This window comes from Arachis hypogaea, chromosome 1, assembly GCF_003086295.3.
Source record: "Arachis hypogaea cultivar Tifrunner chromosome 1, arahy.Tifrunner.gnm2.J5K5, whole genome shotgun sequence".
Lineage (NCBI taxonomy): Eukaryota > Viridiplantae > Streptophyta > Magnoliopsida > Fabales > Fabaceae > Arachis > Arachis hypogaea.
This window is the reverse complement of record NC_092036.1, coordinates 86760258-86778392: the sequence shown is the minus strand read 5'-3', so window position 1 is coordinate 86778392 and position 18135 is coordinate 86760258. Positions and strand designations below refer to the sequence as shown.

Here is an 18135-nt window from a genome sequence, read left to right as displayed (position 1 = left end):
TTCAACGGTGGAGTTTCTACACACCATAGATTAAGGTGTGGAGCTCTGTTGTACCTCGAGTATTAATGCAATTACTATTGTTCTTCTATTCAATTCAGCTTATTCTTGTTCCAAGATATTCATTCGCACTCAAGAACTTGATGAATGTGATGATTATGTGACGCTCATCATCATTCTCACTTATGAACGCGTGCTTGACAACCACCTCCGTTCTACATGCAAACAAGGCTTGAATGTGTATCTCTTGGATTCCTTAATCAGAATCTTCGTGGTATAGGCTAGAATTGATGGCGGCATTCTTGAGAATCTGGAAGGTCTAAACCTTGTCTGTGGTATTCTGAGTAGGATTCAAGGATTGAATGACTGTGACGAGCTTCAAACTCGCGATTGTGGGGCGTTAGTGACAGACGCAAAAGAATCACTGGATTCTATTCCGACATGATCGAGAACCGACAGATGAATAGCCGTGCTGTGACAGAACGCGTTGAACATTTTCACTGAGAGGACGGGACTGTAGCCATTGACAACGGTGATGCCCAACATACAGCTTGCCATGGAAAGGAGTAAGAAGGATTGGATGAAGACAGTAGGAAAGCAGATAGACGGAAGGGACAAAGCATCTCCATACGCTTATCTGAAATTCTCACCAATGAATTACATAAGTATCTCTATCTTTATTTTATGTTTTATTCATCTTTTAATTATCAATCCTCCATAACCATTTGAATCCGCCTGACTGAGATTTACAAGATGACCATAGCTTGCTTCATACCAACAATCTCCGTGGGATCGACCCTTACTCGCGTAAGGTTTATTACTTGGACGACCCAGTGCACTTGCTGGTTAGTTGTGCGAAGTTGTGATAAAGAGTTGAGATTGCAATTGAGCGTACCATGTTGATGGCGCCATTGATGATCACAATTTCGTGCTCCAAGTTTTTGGCGCCGTTGCCGGGGATTGTTCGAGTTTGGACAACTGACGGTTCATCTTGTTGCTTACATTAGGTAATTTTATTTTATTTTGTTCTTCAAAGTTCTTAAGAATGAATTCTAGAGTTTCAGATGATGTTTTCATCATCACCAAAGCTGATTGATTCTCATCAATTTAGCTCTTGAATGTAATGTCCTACTGAAGCTTGGCTAGCCATGTCTAATTTTTTAGACTGCAGCTTTAGACTAACATTGCATGATTCCTGGAAATTCTTATTAAGAATTTTGATATCTTTATTTTCTTTTCCACTCAATTTTCGAAAAATCCAAAAAATTATAAAATCTTAAAATCAAAAATATTTTTGTGTTTCTTGTTTGAGTCTAGTGTCTAATTTTAAGTTTGGTGTCAATTGCATGTCTTTATTCTTCTAATTTTCGAAAATTACATGCATTATGTTCTTCATTGATCTTCAAGTTGTTCTTGATGATTTCCTTGCTCTGATCTTTAAATTCTCTTGTCTTGAGTGTTTTGTTGTTTCTCATATGCATTCTCAATTTGTTAGTGTCAATAGTATACAAACTTCTAAGTTTGGTGTCTTGCATGCATTGTTTATTTGATTTTAGTTGCATTTTGATTATTCCTCATCATTAAAAATTCAAAAAAAATTCTTAATTTATGTATTTTCAAGTCAATAATACAGAGAATTGAAGATTCAGAACATGCAGTAGAGGAATTACCCAGTGAAGAAGGAAAACTGGCGTTTAAACGCCTAGCCAGGTAAAAGGGTAGCATTTTGGGCGTTAAACGCCAGAATGGATACCATTCTGGGCGTTTAACGCCAGGATGGCACAAGAGGGAAGATTTTGTTTTTAATTCAAATTTTTTCAAGTTTTCATGATTTTTCAAAATCAAATCTTTTTCAAATCATATCTTTTTGATCATATATTTTCAAAATCAATTTCTTTCATTTTTCAAAAATACTTGCTAACAATTAATGATTTGATTCAACATTTCAAGTATGTTGCCTTTTCTGTTGAGAAAGGTTTAATGTCTGAATCATATCTTTTAAATTTCTTGTTAGCCAAGTCATTGATTTTAAAATTCAAATCTTTTTAAATTGTTTTTCAATCATATCTTTTTAATCACATCTTTTTCAAAATAGTTTTCAATCATATCTTATTGATTTCTAATTTCAAAATCTTTTTCAAAATCACTTTATTTCTTTCCCAACTTTAATTTTCGAAAATCATTCTTCAATTTTTCAAAATTTCTTCAAAATATTTTAATTTATTTTCAAAAATTCTTCCCCTCTCCTCACATCCTTCTATTTATGGACTAACACTCCTTCTCAATACACAATTCGAACTCTATCCCTCTTGATAAGTTCGAATTCTTCTTCTACCTCCTCCTTCTATTCTTCTTTTCCTCTGACACCTCAAGGAATCTCTATACTGTGACATAGAGGACTCCATACTTTCTTGTTCTCTTCTCTTTCATATGAGCAGGAACAAAGACAAAAGCATTATTGTTGAGGCTGACCCTGAACCTGAAAGGACCTTGAAGCGAAAGCTAAGAGAAGCTAAAGCACTACTCTCTGTAGATGACCTAATAGAAATCTTCAAACAAGAAGAAGACATGGCAGCCGAAAACAACAACAATGCCAACAATGCAAGGAAGGTGCTGGGTGACTTTACTGCACCTACTCCCGACTTCTATGGGAGAAGCATCTCTGTCCCTGCCAATGGAGCAAACAACTTTGAGCTTAAGCCTCAATTAGTTTCTCTAATGCAACAGAATTGCAAGTTCCATGGACTTCCATTGGAAGATCCTCATCAATTTTTAGCTGAATTCTTGTAAATCTGTGACACCGTCAAGACCAATGGGGTTGACCCTGAGGTCTACAGACTTATGCTATTCCCTTTTGCTGTAAGAGACAGAGCTAGGATATGGTTGGATTCACAACCTAAAGAAAGCCTGAACTCTTGGGAAAAGCTAGTCAATGCCTTCTTGGCAAAGTTCTTTCCACCTCAAAAATTGAGTAAGCTTAGAGTGGAAGTCCAAACCTTCAGACAGAAGGAAGGTGAATTCCTCTATGAAGCTTGGGAAAGATACAAACAATTGATCAGAAAGTGTCCTTCTGACATGCTTTCTGAGTGGAGCATCATAGGTATCTTCTATGATGGTCTGTCTGAACTGTCCAAGATGTCATTGGAAAGCTCTGCTGGAGGATCTCTTCATATGAAGAAGACGCCTGCAGAAGCTCAAGAACTCATTGAAATGGTTGCAAATAACCAATTCATGTACACTTCTGAAAGGAATCCTGTGAACAATGGGACGAATCAGAAGAAAGGAGTCCTTGAGATTGATACTCTGAATGTCATACTGGCTCAGAACAAAATATTGACTCAGCAAGTCAATATGATTTCTCAAAGTCTGTTTGGAATGCAAGCTGCACCAGGCAGTACTAAGGATGCTTCATCTGAAGAAGAAGCTTATGATCCTGAGAACCCTTCAATGGAAGCGGTGAATTACATGGGAGAACCCTATGGAAACACCTATAATCCTTCATGGAGAAATCATCCAAATCTCTCATGAAAGGATCAACAGAGACCTCAACAAGGTTTCAACAACAATAATGATGGAAGAAATAGGTTTAGTAATAGCAAGCCTTTTCCATCATCTTCTCAGAAACAGACAGAGGATTCTACGCAGAGCCACTCTGACTTAGCAACCATGGTCTCTAATCTAATCAAAACCACTCAAAGTTTCATGACTGAAACAAGGTCCTCCATTAGAAACTTGGAGGCACAAGTGGGTCAGCTGAGTAAGAAAGTTACTAATCTCCCTCCTAGTACTCTTCCAAGCTATACAGAAGAGAATCCAAAAGGAGAGTGTAAGGCCATCAACATGGCCTAACTTGGAGAGGAGAAAGAGGCAGTGAGCGCCACAGAGGAAGGCCTCAATAGACATCCACTGACCTCCAATGAGTTCCCTAATGAGGAACCATGGGAATCTGAGGATCACACTGAGACCATAGAGATTCCATTTGATTTACTTCTACCATTCATGAGCTCTGATGAGTATTCTTCCTCTGAAGAGGATGAAGATGTCACTGAAGAGCAAGTTGCTAAGTATCTTGGAGCAATCATGAAGCTAAATAACAAATTATTTGGTAATGAGACTTGGGAGGATGAACCCCCTTTGCTCACCAAAGAACTGGATGGCTTGTCTAGGCAGAGATTACCTCAAAAGAGATAGGACCCTAGGAAGTTCTCAATACCTTGTACAATAGGCACCATGACCTTCAAGAAGGCTCTGTGTGACCTAGGGTCAAGCATAAACCTCATGCCTCTCTCTGTAATGGAGAAGCTAGGGATCTTTGAGGTACAAGCTGCAAAAATCTCACTAGAGATGGCAGACAATTCAAGAAAACAAGCTTATGGACTTGTAGAGGATGTTCTGGTAAAAGTTGAAGACCATTACATCCCTGCTGATTTCATAGTCCTAGAGACTGGGAAGTGCATGGATGAATCCATCATCCTTGGCAGACCCTTCCTAGCCACAGCAAAGGCTGTGATTGATGTTGACAGAGGAGAATTGATCATTCAAGTGAATGAAGAATCCCTTGTGTTAAAGGCTCAAGGATATCCCTCTGTAACCATGGAGAGGAAGCATGAAGAGCTTCTCTCAAACTAGAGTCAAACAGAGCCCCCACAGTCAAACTCTAAGTTTGGTGTTGGGAGGCCACAACCAAATTCTAAGTTTGGTGTAGAACCCCCACATTCAAACTCTAAGTTTGGTGTTGGGAGGTTCCGACATTGCTCTGAGTATCTGTGAGGCTCCATGAGAGCCCACTGTCAAGCTACTGACATTAAAGAAGCGCTTGTTGGGAGGCAACCCAATGTTATATTTATCTATTTTCTTTTGTTATTTTATGTTTTCTATAGGTTGATGATCATCGAAAGTCACAAAATCAATTGAAAAAGAAAAAACAGAATGAAAAACAGAAAGAAAAATAGCACACCCTGGAGGAAAACTTGCTGGCATTTAAACGCCAGTAAGGGCAGCAAATGGGCGTTTAACGCCAGAAAGGGGCACCAGACTGGCGTTAAACGCCAGGAAAGGGCAAGAAGCTGGTATTAAACGCCAGAAATGGGCACCATCTTGGCGTTTAACGCCAGAATTGGCATAAAGAGCAATTTTGCTCGCCACTTGGTGCAGGGATGAATTTTCCTTGACACCTCAGGATCTGTGGACCCCACAGGATCCCCACCTACCCCACCACTCTCTCTTCTTCACCCATTCACCAATCACCTCAGCACCTCTTCCCCAAAAATCCTTCACCTATCAAATCCCACTATTCTCCTCACCACTCACATCCATCCTTCATAAAACCTCACCTACCTCACCATTCAAATTCAAACCACTTTCCCTCCCAACCCACCCTCACATGACCGAACCCTACCCCTCTCTCCAACCCTATATAAACCCATCTTCACTCCTTCATTTTTACACAACCAAAATACTACTTCTCCCCCTTGGCCGAACCACAAAGCCACCTCCATCTCCTCTATTTCTTATTCTTCTACTCTCTTCTTTCTTCTTTTGCTCGAGGACGAGCAAACCTTCTAAGTTTGGTGTGGTAAAAGCATTGCTTTTTGTTTTTTCATAACCATTTATGGCATCTAAGGCCGGAGAAACCTCTAGAAAGAGGATAGTGAAGGCAAAAGCTTCCACCTCCAAGTCATGGGAGATGGAGAGATTCATCTCAAGGGTGCATCAAGACCACTTCTATGAAGTTGTGGCCATGAAGAAGGCAATCCCCGAGGTCCCTTTCAAACTCAAAAAGAGTGAATATCCGGAGATCCGACATGAGATCCGAAGAAGAGGTTGGGAAGTTCTTACCAACCCCATTCAACAAGTCGGAATCTTAATGGTTCAAGAGTTCTATGCCAATGCATGGATCACCATGAACCATGATCAAAGTGTGCACCCGGACCCAAAAAATTGACGTACAATGGTTCGGGAAAAATGCTTAGATTTTAGTTCGGAAATGTAAGGTTGGCATTCAACTTGCCCATGATGTAAGGAGATGAACACCCTTACACTAGAAGGGTCAACTTTGATGAAAGGTTGGACCAAGTCCTCATAGACATTTGTGAAGAGGGCGCTCAATGGAAGAGAGATTCAAGAGGGAAGCCAGTTCAACTGAGAAGGCATGACCTCAAGCCCGTGGCTAGAGGATGGTTGGAGTTTATCCAACGCTCAGTCATTCCCACTAGCAACCGGTCCAAAGTTACTATAGACCGGGCTATCATGATTCATAGCATCATGATTGGAGAGGAAGTAGAAGTTCATGAGGTTATATCCCAAGAACTTTATAAGGTGGCGGACAAGTCCTCTACCTTGGCAAGGTTAGCCTTCCTTCATCTCATTTGTCACCTCTGTTATTCAGTTGGAATTGACATAGAGGGAGACATCCTCATTGATGAAGACAAGCCCATCACTAAGAAGAGGATGGAGAAAACAAGGGATCCCACTCACCATGAAATCCCTGAGATACCTCAAGGGATGCACTTTCCTCCACAAAACTATTGGGAGCAAATCAACACCTCCCTTGGAGAATTAAGTTCCAACATGGGACAACTAAGGGTGGAGCACCAAGAACATTCCATTCTCCTCCATGAAATTAGAGAAGATCAAAGAATCATGAGAGAGGAGCAACAAAGGCAAGGAAGAGACATTGAGGAGCTCAAGCACTCCATAAGATCTTCAAGAGAAAGAACAAGCCGCCATTACTAAGGTGGACCCGTTCTTTAATCTCCTTGTTCTTTATTCTCCTGTTTTTCGAATTTTTATGCCTATGTTTATCTATGTTTGTGTCTTATGATCATTAGTGTCTTAGTTTCTATGCCTTAAAGTTATGAATGTCCTATGAATCCATCACCTTTCTTAAATGAAAAATGTTCTTAATTGGAAAAGAGAAGAATTGCATGAATTTTGAATTTTATAACAGATTAATTATTTTGATGTGGTGGCAATACTTTGACTTCTGAATGTATGCTTGAACAATGCATATGTCTTTTGAATTTGTTGTTCATGAATGTGGGCTCTTGAAAGAATGATGAAAAAGGAGACATGTTACTGAGGATCTGAAAAATCATAAAAATGATTCTTGAAGCAAGAAAAAGCATTGAATTCAAAAAAAAAGGCGAAAAGAAAAAGAAAAAAAATAAAGTTGTGATCCAAGGCAAAAAGAGTGTGCTTAAAAACCCTGGACACCACTAATTGGGGACTCTAGCAAAGCTGAGTCACAATCTGAAAAGGTTCACCCAGTTATGTGTCTGTGGCATGTATGTATCCGGTGGTAATACTGGAAGACAGAGTGCTTTGGGCCATAGCCAAGACTCATAAAGTAGCTATGTTCAAGAATCATCATACTTAACTAGCAGAATCAATAACACTATCTGGATTCTGAGTTCCTATAGAAGCCAATCATTCTGAATTTCAAAGGATAAAGTGAGATGCCAAAACTGTTCAGAGGCAAAAAGCTAAAGCCCCGCTCATCTAATTAATACTGATCTTCATAGATGTTTTTGGAATTCATTGCATATTCTCTTCTTTTTATCTTATTTGATCTTCAGTTGCTTGGGGACAAGCAACAATTTAAGTTTGGTGTTGTGATGAGCGGATAATTTATACGCTTTTTGGCATTATTTTTAGTATGTTTTTAGTATGTTTTAGTTAGTTTTTATTATATTTTTATTAGTTTTTAGTTAAAATTCACTTTTCTGGACTTTACTATGCGTTTGTGTGTTTTTCTGTGATTTCAGGCATTTTCTGGCTGAAATTGAGGGACCTGAGCAAAAATCTGATTCAAAGGCTGAAAAAGACTGCAGATGCTGTTGGATTCTGACCTCCCTAAACTCAAAGTTGATTTTCTGGAGCTTCAGAAGCTTAATTGGCGCGCTCTCAACTGCGTTGGAAGGTAGACATCTTGGGCTTTCCAGCAATATATAATAGTCTATACTTTGCCTGAGATTTGATGGCCCAAACCGGTGTTCCAAATCAGCTCAAGACTGCCCGGCGTTAAACGCCGAAACTGGCACAAGAATGGGAGTTAAACGCCCAAACTGGCACAAAAGCTGGCGTTTAACTTCAAGAAGAGTCTCTACACGAAAATGCTTCAATACTCAGCCCAAGCACACACAAAGTCGGCCCGGAAGTGGATTTTTATGTCATTTACTCATCTCTATAAACCCTAGCTACTAGTTCTCTATAAGTATGACCTTTTGCTATTGTATTTACATCTTTTGATCATGTTTTAATGATTGAACCCTTTTTGGGAGGCTGGCCATTCGGCCATTCCTAGACCTTGTTCTTATGTATTTTCAACGGTGGAGTTTCTACACACCATAGATTAAGGTGTGGAGCTCTGCTATACCTCGAGTATTAATGCAATTACTATTGTTCTTCTATTCAATTCGGCTTATTCTTGTTCTAAGATATCACTTGTTCCTCAACTTGATGAATGTGATGATCTATGACACTCATCATCATTCTCACCTATGAACGTGTGCCTGACAACCACCTCCGTTCTACCTTAGATTCAATGTGTATCTCTTGGATTACTTAATCAGAATCTTTGTGGTATAGGCTAGAATTGATGGCGGCATTCTTGAGAATCCGGAAGGTCTAAACCTTGTCTGTGGTATTCTGAGTAGGATTCAAGGATTGAATGACTGTGACGAGCTTCAAACTCGCGATTGTGGGGCGTTAGTGACAGACGCAAAAGAATCACTGGATTCTATTCCGACATGATCGAGAACCGACAGATGAATAGCCGTGTTGTGATAGAGCGCGTTGAACATTTTCACTGAGAGGACGGGACTGTAGCCATTGACAACGGTGATGCCCAACATACAGCTTTCCATGGAAAGGAGTAAGAAGGATTGGATGAAGACAGTAGGAAAGCAGATAGACGGAAGGGACAAAGCATCTCCATACGCTTATCTGAAATTCTCACCAATGAATTACATAAGTATCTCTATCTTTATTTTATGTTTTATTCATCTTTTAATTATCAATCCTCCATAACCATTTGAATCCGCCTGACTGAGATTTACAAGATGACCATAGCTTGCTTCATACCAACAATCTCCGTGGGATCGACCCTTACTCGCGTAAGGTTTATTACTTGGACGACCCAGTGCACTTGCTGGTTAGTTGTGCGAAGTTGTGATAAAGAGTTGAGATTGCAATTGAGCGTACCATGTTGATGGCGCCATTGATGATCACAAATTCGTGCACCAACCTTGCAGAACCACTGGAAACATTGATCCCAAGGCCATTACCACCCAATACGGACTTCAAGTGCGTAAAATCCTTGACTCTTATCTTTATTTTTCCACTTGAATATGGTTTTCTTGAAACCGACGGCCAGCTTAGAGCTCTTTGCGGCTTTAAGAGGAAAAGGAAAATGGCTCGTACTCAGAGCTGGTGCACAAGGTTCAATAAGGTTCCACACTTCAACTCGAAGCGCATGGATTGGTATCATGCTCAATTGAATGGATCACGGAGAACGTTTGGTCACCATGGTGAGAATCTACTTTTTAAACCGCCCGGATGGAATCATGTAGATCAAGACAGAGGCGGATTTAAAAGCAAAGCTTGGGATCATGGATCCTATCCTGACATTCGTCATCCCGGGAGCCTGAAAGTTTGTTTGAAGCTGCTCAGAAGCTTTACATGCCTAGTTTGGGACCCCAGAGGCTATTGGCATTCCAAGCATTGGTGGAGATTTCTAGACGAATTCAAGCACAAGCCACCATAACAGGAAGCTCATCCAATGTCCAACTTAGGGACTTTAACCAAAAGTGCTAGGTGGGAGACAACCCACGATGGTATGATCGTTCCTTTCTCATTTTTATTCAATTCTATTTGTTTTCAAGTTTTATTTTATCCTTCATTGAACCTGGAATCATACATAGCATTCATATTAGCATTGCATTCTGCATACTGCATTAAAAAAAAAGGGCGTGGGACGCGACCGCATCACTCATGTGATCGCGTCAGTTGCGATGAAACACCCCCCCACGCGTCCGCGTCAATCACGCGGTCGCGTGACCTGGAAATCAGCGTAAAGATCCAACGCCCAGAAAGTTGGGCTGGAATCGTGTGGCCATTGTGCTTTTCGCACAAAAGACCCACGCGATTGCGTCCCTGACGCGATCGCGTCACATGCACCTACACTAACCCACACGACAGCGTGAGCAACGCGATCGCGTCGCGCGGATTACACACCACCCCAAAGGAGACAGAGAGTTGCGTTGACACGACACTGGAATCGTGCGTTTAGCACAATTTCATGCGACGCGATCGCATGCCTCATGCGATTGCGTCACCCTCTCTTCTATCCGTTCCATGCGATCGCGCGACCCAAGCGATCGCGTCGACCCCATTTCACCCCATCCACGCGACCGCGTGCTCCACGCGATCACGTGGATTTGAAATATAACCCCCTGTCACGCGAACCCTATCAGTCGCACCCCCCTCCCGAAACCCTCTCCTCCCTCTCTTCTCCCCAACCCCCTAACCACCACACCGCCACCACCCCCCTACACGATCACCCTCCGCCGCTGCCCCCTTCGCGATCGCCGTCTACCGCGCCGCCACCAGCAACGCCACCTCCAACCACCACCATTCTCAACCCCCCATCCCCCTACCCCCTACCCCTACATGTCCCGAAGACCCTGCCCCCTAACCAGCCACCACCGCCGCCGTGTCTCCCTCCTCCACCGCGACAGCCGCCATCACTGCCACCCCCAGCCGCCTCTCTGCCCCATTCCCCTTCTTAGCCTACCAGGTTCCGCATCACATCACTCTTCTATCCATTCGTAGTTACTTCTTATTTTTCTGTTTTTGTTTATATTTAGGCTAGTTAGATATGCATGTTGTAGTGGATTCTAGGTTGTTAGGTAGCCTAGGATGTGGTTAGTGGATTTAGGCCTGATAATTGCGCTGTTCGTGCTTCTTGCTTTATGATTTTCGCAATTCTGATGATTCTGTGTTGTTGCTTTTGTTCATATGCTGTGCTTTCTTATTTCATGCTGCTTTTTACATTGCCTTTTTCCATGTTCATATTCCTTATATGTGATTGCAGCTATGTTTCATTTTGATTCATATGTACTGTTTTGCTGCTGTTTATTTTCTGGGATGGTCCAATTTTAGCCGGAATGCTGCCCAAATTTCTGCAAAATGTTTCCATTCATGTCTTGGTTTTGACATTTTCAACTGTATTCTCATTCGTTTTCCCAAACCAATTCATGAATGCCCGGGCACGCATTCTTATTTTCTTTGATCTCCTGGCTCATAAATTGCATTCTTGATGTTTGATTCCAATTTTTGCTATTTCTATCTCTATCTGAATCTTCATCAACCTGTTTTCCTTATTTGGTTATGAGTTACCTGTAGCTTCTAATTATGAATTACATTTTGGATTGTGAATTCTTCCTTTCGAACTTTTGACTCCTATACAATCCTTAATACCCTTTTACTTAACTCATTTTCCTCATTCTACTTCTCCTTTGCCACTTTGTGTTCCTTTTGACTATTTGCCTATTTGTTTTCCTATTTTTATTATATCCTAGTTCTCTGTTTTTCAGGATGTCAAACCCCTAGAGAAAAGGAAAAGAAAAGGCTACCACTGGCAAACGTAAGAGAGGAGATTCTTCTATGTCTGTTATAGATCTTCTGCATGATGCCTCTTGGCGGGAAAAACACTTTACCGCCCAGGAGAAGGCTGACCAACTTCTCCCTGCTACTGATCCCACAAAGTTTGCAAACCGATACTGTGAGCTGAAGTATCCGGTGTTTGCAACCTCCAGGAACCTATACCTGGAAAGAACTCTGAAGATCCCAGGAGAACTCCAGTAATATACCTCTGATCATATCAAAGAAAGAGGCTGGTTCTTCCTGGAGAGAAACCTGACAGAGGTCAATGCATCTTGGGTTAGAGAATTTTACTGCAATTACTTCAAAACTTCCCTAGATGCAGTGAACCTTAGAGGGAAGCAGATACTGGTCACTGAAGAAGCAATTGAGGACATTCTGCAGCTCCCACCTAAGTCCGATCAACCTGATGGTTACAAAAGGGCTAAGGAGGACATGCGCTTTATGCGATTTGATTGGGATGCAGTCAAGGCCAGGATAGCCCTTGACCCGACTGTTCCATGGGAAATGGGTCAGGACACCACCATGCCTAAGGGAATCAAGCGGGCTTACTTAAATGATGAGGCTCGGTTATGGCATCAGATCTTGAGCAACTATATTATGCCGAGTACCCATGAGACAGAGATACTAGCCGCTATGATCACCCTCCTTTGATGTGTGTTGGAGGGTAAGAACCTATATCTACCACGCTTTATTCGGACCTACATGGCCAGGGTCCACGTCCGAGGCACTCTTCCCTTTCCCTATTTGGTTACACAGATGGGCCGTCGTGCTGACGTGCCTTGGGAGGATGCCGATGAGAAGCCCACGGCTGCAGACCGCAGGAAGATTATTCCTCACAGTAGGAACTTTCTAGCTTTGGGCTACAGACCACCACCCTTCACTGCTACTGATGAGACAGTGCCACCATTTGCTGGTCCTTCATCTTCCACAGCTACCCCTGCTACCACTACTGCACCTTGTGCACCGCCTATTTCAGCAGCTAGACAGAATAGAGCACCGCAACTAGCGCTGGTATGAGAGATCTGAGCGTCGCAACAGGCGACACTATGAGCACCTGAAGCTGTTGATTCGATCTGGCGGCGACATCCCCTTCGAGCCTGACACACCATCAGACCCATCTGAGGAGGAGGCGGATGAGCACGATGAGGAGCTGGCACCCCCTCAGGCTGCATAGGCTGGCACCGAGCAGGCTGCACCACAGCAGGAGGTCCCACATCAGATCCAGGCTACAGATCCCGAGATTCCCATTCAGTCAGCCCCTCCTCTACAGCAGACAGATCCTTAGACCACCACCACAGAGACTCCAGCTATCCACCCTACTAGTGATGACACCCCTTCGCACCCAGCTTGAGCGAGCATGGAGGACGATGCTATTATTTAAGTGTGGGGAGGTTGCCATCTCTGGCATATCTTATTTTGGTGAACCACTACAAACTCTCTCTTATTTTGTTCATTTTATGTATTTTTGCATATTTTTCTCTTTTTGCTTTTTATTGTACTCTTTGCATTTTGCACTTTGAGCTATATGTATACTATTTTGGATATTTTGGCTTGGTTTGCACATTAGTTTACTGGTTTTATTTAAGTGGATTAATTAGTATAGTTTACCCTTTTTAGTATATGATAGTTGACTTAATTGAAAAATAAAAAGGAAGTAAGCTAGAGACTTTAACAAGATATAAACAATCCACACCTTGTATATATAGCATTACATGTTAGTTAGTTAACAACATTTCATCAAGGAGAAACACTAAAACCTTAAAGGCCACCTAAAACAACTTTTTTTATGAGAATAATGGGAAATTTTATCTAAACCTGCATGACATATATGAATGATGTATGATTTATGAGTTTGAGAACATACAGCCTGTGAGTTTTGAGCTTAATTGTATGGTTACATTTAAACCATAATATTTTATTCCTGTGTGTTCCGTCCTTCATTTTTATTCTGGTGTTCTTTGCTTTGTTTTAATCTATATGTCCGATTATAGAATATAGATACATACCAAGAGAGTGATTGAGGCCTTGTTTGATTTTAACTCACTTATCCCAAATAAAGCCTACCTTTTATGCCATCCTTGTTAGCTCCCTTCAGCCTTTTTAATCCCCTCTTATTCTATAACCACATTACTAGCCTTAAGCAGAAAAAAAAAACAAATTAAAAATCCCAAGTTGAATCCTTGGTTAGCTTAAGATAGAAATTGTGTAATCAATTAAGTGTGGGAAAACTTTATGGGAACATGGATGATAGAAACAAAGGTAGAAAAGTTGAAAAGAATAAAAATGTTTTGGGAAGCATGCTCATGTGAAATTGAAATAGTTAATTACCATGTGCATTAATATATATATATATATATATATATATATATATATATATATATATATATATATGCAAATTAAAAGCAAATGCACATGGAGCAAATATTAAAACTAATACATGAGCATGTAACATAAAAAAGTGGAAAAAATATGGAAAAATCGGCAAAGAAGCTTACTTTAGAAATTACGTATGTTAGGTGAGATCTTAGACTAATTAAGGATTCACTTATTAGCTCACTTAGCCTTATACTTATACCCTTACCTTTACCTTGGCCCCATTACAACCTTAATAAAAGACCTCATGATTCTTGTATGTCTATATTTTATAATTGTTGATTGGTTAGATGAGGAACAAAGTTATAGAAGGTAAGGATAAAAAGAAGAATAGAGTGATTAACCCAATAAACACTGAATGATTAGAGAGTAAACACAAAATCCAGTGAGGGTTCAATAACTCATTAACATATATCTATGCTTAATTTGTTAATTGTCTTGCAAGTTTATAAAATATTTTTCTTCCCATCTCAAGTGTAAAAGTGCTTTAACATTATCTAAGGTTGGCTATGTATATATGATCCCTTGAGAATGTGAATTGATTTAACTACATGTAAGCTTTATATATGAGTGAATAAAATTAGAATTGCATTTAGATTAGAATTGCATTGCATGGCATTCAACCACTTCAACCTTACTTTTTACCTTGGACATAGCATGAGGACATGCTATTACTTAAGTGTGGGGAGGTTGATAAACCCATATTTATGATATATTTTGTGCTTAGTTTGAGTGATTTATTCAATCCTTCACCCACTTATTCATATTAATTGCATAGTTTTACTTTTCCTTCCTTATTATGTGATGCATGTGAAAAACATGTTTCCTATGCTTTAAAATTAATTATTTTAATTACCTTTATTTCCATTCGATGCCATGATTAGTGTGTTGAGTAGTTTCAGATCTACTAAGGCAGGAATGACTTAAAGGATGGAAAAGGAAACATACAAAAATGGAAGGAAAGCATAAAACGGAGTATTGGAGAAACTGGCATCCACGCGACCGCATGGACGACGCGGCCGCATGCCAAGCGCGAAGAAGTAGCGACGCGGCCGAATGGCTGACGCGACCGCGCGCCTAACAAAGAACACCTATGACGCGGCCGCATGATTGACACGACCGCGCGACAAGGAAAACTCCAATTGACGCGACCGCGTGACCTACGCGGGCGCGTGACAGAGGCCACGCACCATAAATTGCAGAAAACACTCATAGCGGATTCTGAAGCCCTTTTTGGCCCAAATCCAAGTCCAGAAGTCATAGACCAGAGGTTATGAAGTGGAGGAATGCATCCATTGAGAGAGAGCTGGCATTTTTAGTTACTTTCTATGATTTAGATCTAGTTTTGAGAGAGGTTCTCTCCTCTCTCTCTCTTTAGGATTAGGATTTAAGATTTAGGACTTCTCTTAGTTTTAGGAGTGACTCTCAATCCCAGGATCAATGTTCTTTTACTCTACATTTATTTCTTATTTTCAGATACTTGAATGCTTATATTAGTTATGTTGCCTATTTGGCTTATGCCACATTCATGATGATTTCCCTATTTAATGATATTTGAGGTATTTCAGTTTAATATTGCTTTCTTTTGTTTATGCTATTGATTATTCCCAATCTGAGATATTTTATTCCAATAGATTTAATTTCTTTCCTTTTTGGTCTTGGTTAAGAAATCAGTAACTCAGGAGTTATCTTAGCTCAATATAATTGATAACTGTTATCTTGCTAATTGAACTGAACTTCAATAATCCCAACTTTTTTTAGGAAATAAATAGGATTCGAAGGTATAATTAATTAGTCCCTTGACTTTCCTTTGCTTTAGCAAAGGTTAACTAAGTAGAATTAAGATTCAACTTTCATTATTTTTGATAGGAATAACTAAGTCTGGACTTCCAATTTCTCATACCTTGCCAAAGGATTTGCTTTACAGTATTTATTTATTCTAATTGCTATTTAAATTAATTTCCATATTCACTCCTCATTCTTGAAACCCCAAATTTACAATCTCCATAACCAATAATAAGAACATACCTCCCTGTAATTCCTTGAGAAGACGACCCGAGGTTTAAATACTCGGTTATCAATTTTAAAGGGGTTTGTTACTTGTGACAACCAAAACGTTTGTAAGAAAGGTTGATTGTTTGGTTCAGTAACTATACTTACAACGAGAGTTTACTATAACTTCTAAACCATCAATCCTCAGTTCTTCAGTACAGCAGCATGCATCCGATGAAAAGTAATTAGAAGGCCAACTTTGATCCATTCGGGATTTCCATCTTCAAACACCACCCCAGCCTTGTTGCAAAGACGGAGAATAGTACTGGGGTAGCCTAACCTTCCTCCAGAATCACTCTTCTCAGCCAACTTCCGAATACCTTGGGCTATGAGTTCATGAACCTTGATTTCTCCTCCCTTCATTATGCATTGCACCATTGTTGCTCTCTTGAGGTTTACCTCTGAGTTCTTTCTGGCTGGGAGGATGGATCTCCTTACAATTTCGAACCACCCCTTAGCCTCAGGAAGAAGGTCTCATCTTTTTATAAATCTGGGCTTCCCATGGGGGTCTCTGTCCCAATCTGCTCCTTGCACACAGATGTCTTTCATAATCTGGTCGTGTTTGGGGTTGTTATCTATTCTTGAGTGATAGCTCTCTTCTGCAAAAGGTATAGTTCGCAGCTTGAGCACTCTCATGATGCTCATGGGACTAAAATCCACCATTACCCCTCTCACGAAACTTGTATAGGATTCATCTGCTTTATCATGTCTAACCGCATTTGCATAAAACTCTCTTACCAGAGTTGCGTTTGCCCTTGTAATTGGATCGGTGAGGAGCTCCCATCGACATTTTTCCACCTTCTCTGTGATTTTGGGGCACTCATTTTTTGTGACTTGAAAGCCTAACTCATATATGACTTATTTATTAGCCATCCACCTAAATTATAGTGCATGGTAAAAGGCTCTAAATTTCTTTTCATCAAATAGAGCCTGCTCTATAGGTTCCTTCCCTTTTTCGCCTTTTAGAGCTAGATAAAGCCATGAGTGATGGTTGATATGTTTGCGGCTTACAAGATGTGGCTAGGAGGGTGTGTATGAAATTTTTGGTGGAGGATGAAGTGTGTGTGTTCGAGAGAAGGAAGGGAGATGAATGAGAATAACAAGTGTGTACGGAGAGGTTGTGGAATGGGGATCATTTATATAAAGGGATGATGGGTGTTTGAAAGGTGTGGATTGATAGTGTTGTTTTAATGACAGACGGTTGGGGTTTGCCATTGGATGAGCATGAAGATCACCCCTTTTATGAGGGTCTTGGTTCGGTCTCCAAGGCTATCCAACTCCCAATGTTGCATGGCAACACTTCCAAAGATACTCCCCTTGAAGACAAGTGTGTAGTCTCCTCGGTATAGTGGCCGAATCTCCCTTCTTTGATTGTCCTATCAAGTACCACCAATACCCTTCTTGATTTCCTATACAAGACAAAAGGAATGCAAAATGGTTAATTGAATTTTTGGTGGGAAGAATTAAAGTGTGAAATACCTACTATTAAAATCTTTTTCTTTTGTTTTTGAAATAACTAAATGCTTTTCATGAATACAAATCAATCGACCACTCAATTTCCCATGCATGCAGTTGTTAGTAACACCAAACTCATTTGTGATCATATGGTGTAACAAGACTCAAAAAGAATCTGATACCATTGAGTGTGTTCAAGCCCTCTTGGTGTGTCTTGAACACCAAACTTATCATGTACTATATGCTGCATGTAGGGATTCTTATATTGTTTGTCGAAGTTGATTTAGAATCTATAAAATTTAATTTATTACTACTATTAGAGATTAAAGAGAGAGGGTGTAGAACATGGGTTGCCTCCCATTAAGCGCTTCTTTAGCGTCATTAGCTTGACGTTTAGCCTTTGTCAGGGTGGTTGGTAGTGCTTCAAATCTTCCCCCTTGCAGTGAACCTGTTTCCATTGGCTTTGTTAAGAAGTTCCACATGTTCTAAGGACAAGATTTTGTTGATGGTGTACACTGGAGGCAGCTGAGATGGAATAGTGGGGAGATGAGGTGGTATAGATGGAAAGTAGGCAGAAACCACTTCATCTCC

The 18135-nt window shown here is 40.5% G+C and overlaps 1 non-coding gene across 1 annotated transcript; it reads right to left on the bottom strand.

Moving 5' to 3' along the window:
• Nucleotides 1-2970: 2970 nt before the first annotated feature.
• On the bottom strand, nucleotides 2971-3078 carry LOC112711896 (small nucleolar RNA R71). Its single transcript, XR_003157623.1, has one exon. It is a non-coding gene; the product is annotated as a small nucleolar RNA R71 (small nucleolar RNA).
• Between the last annotated feature and the right edge of the window lie 15057 nt (nucleotides 3079-18135).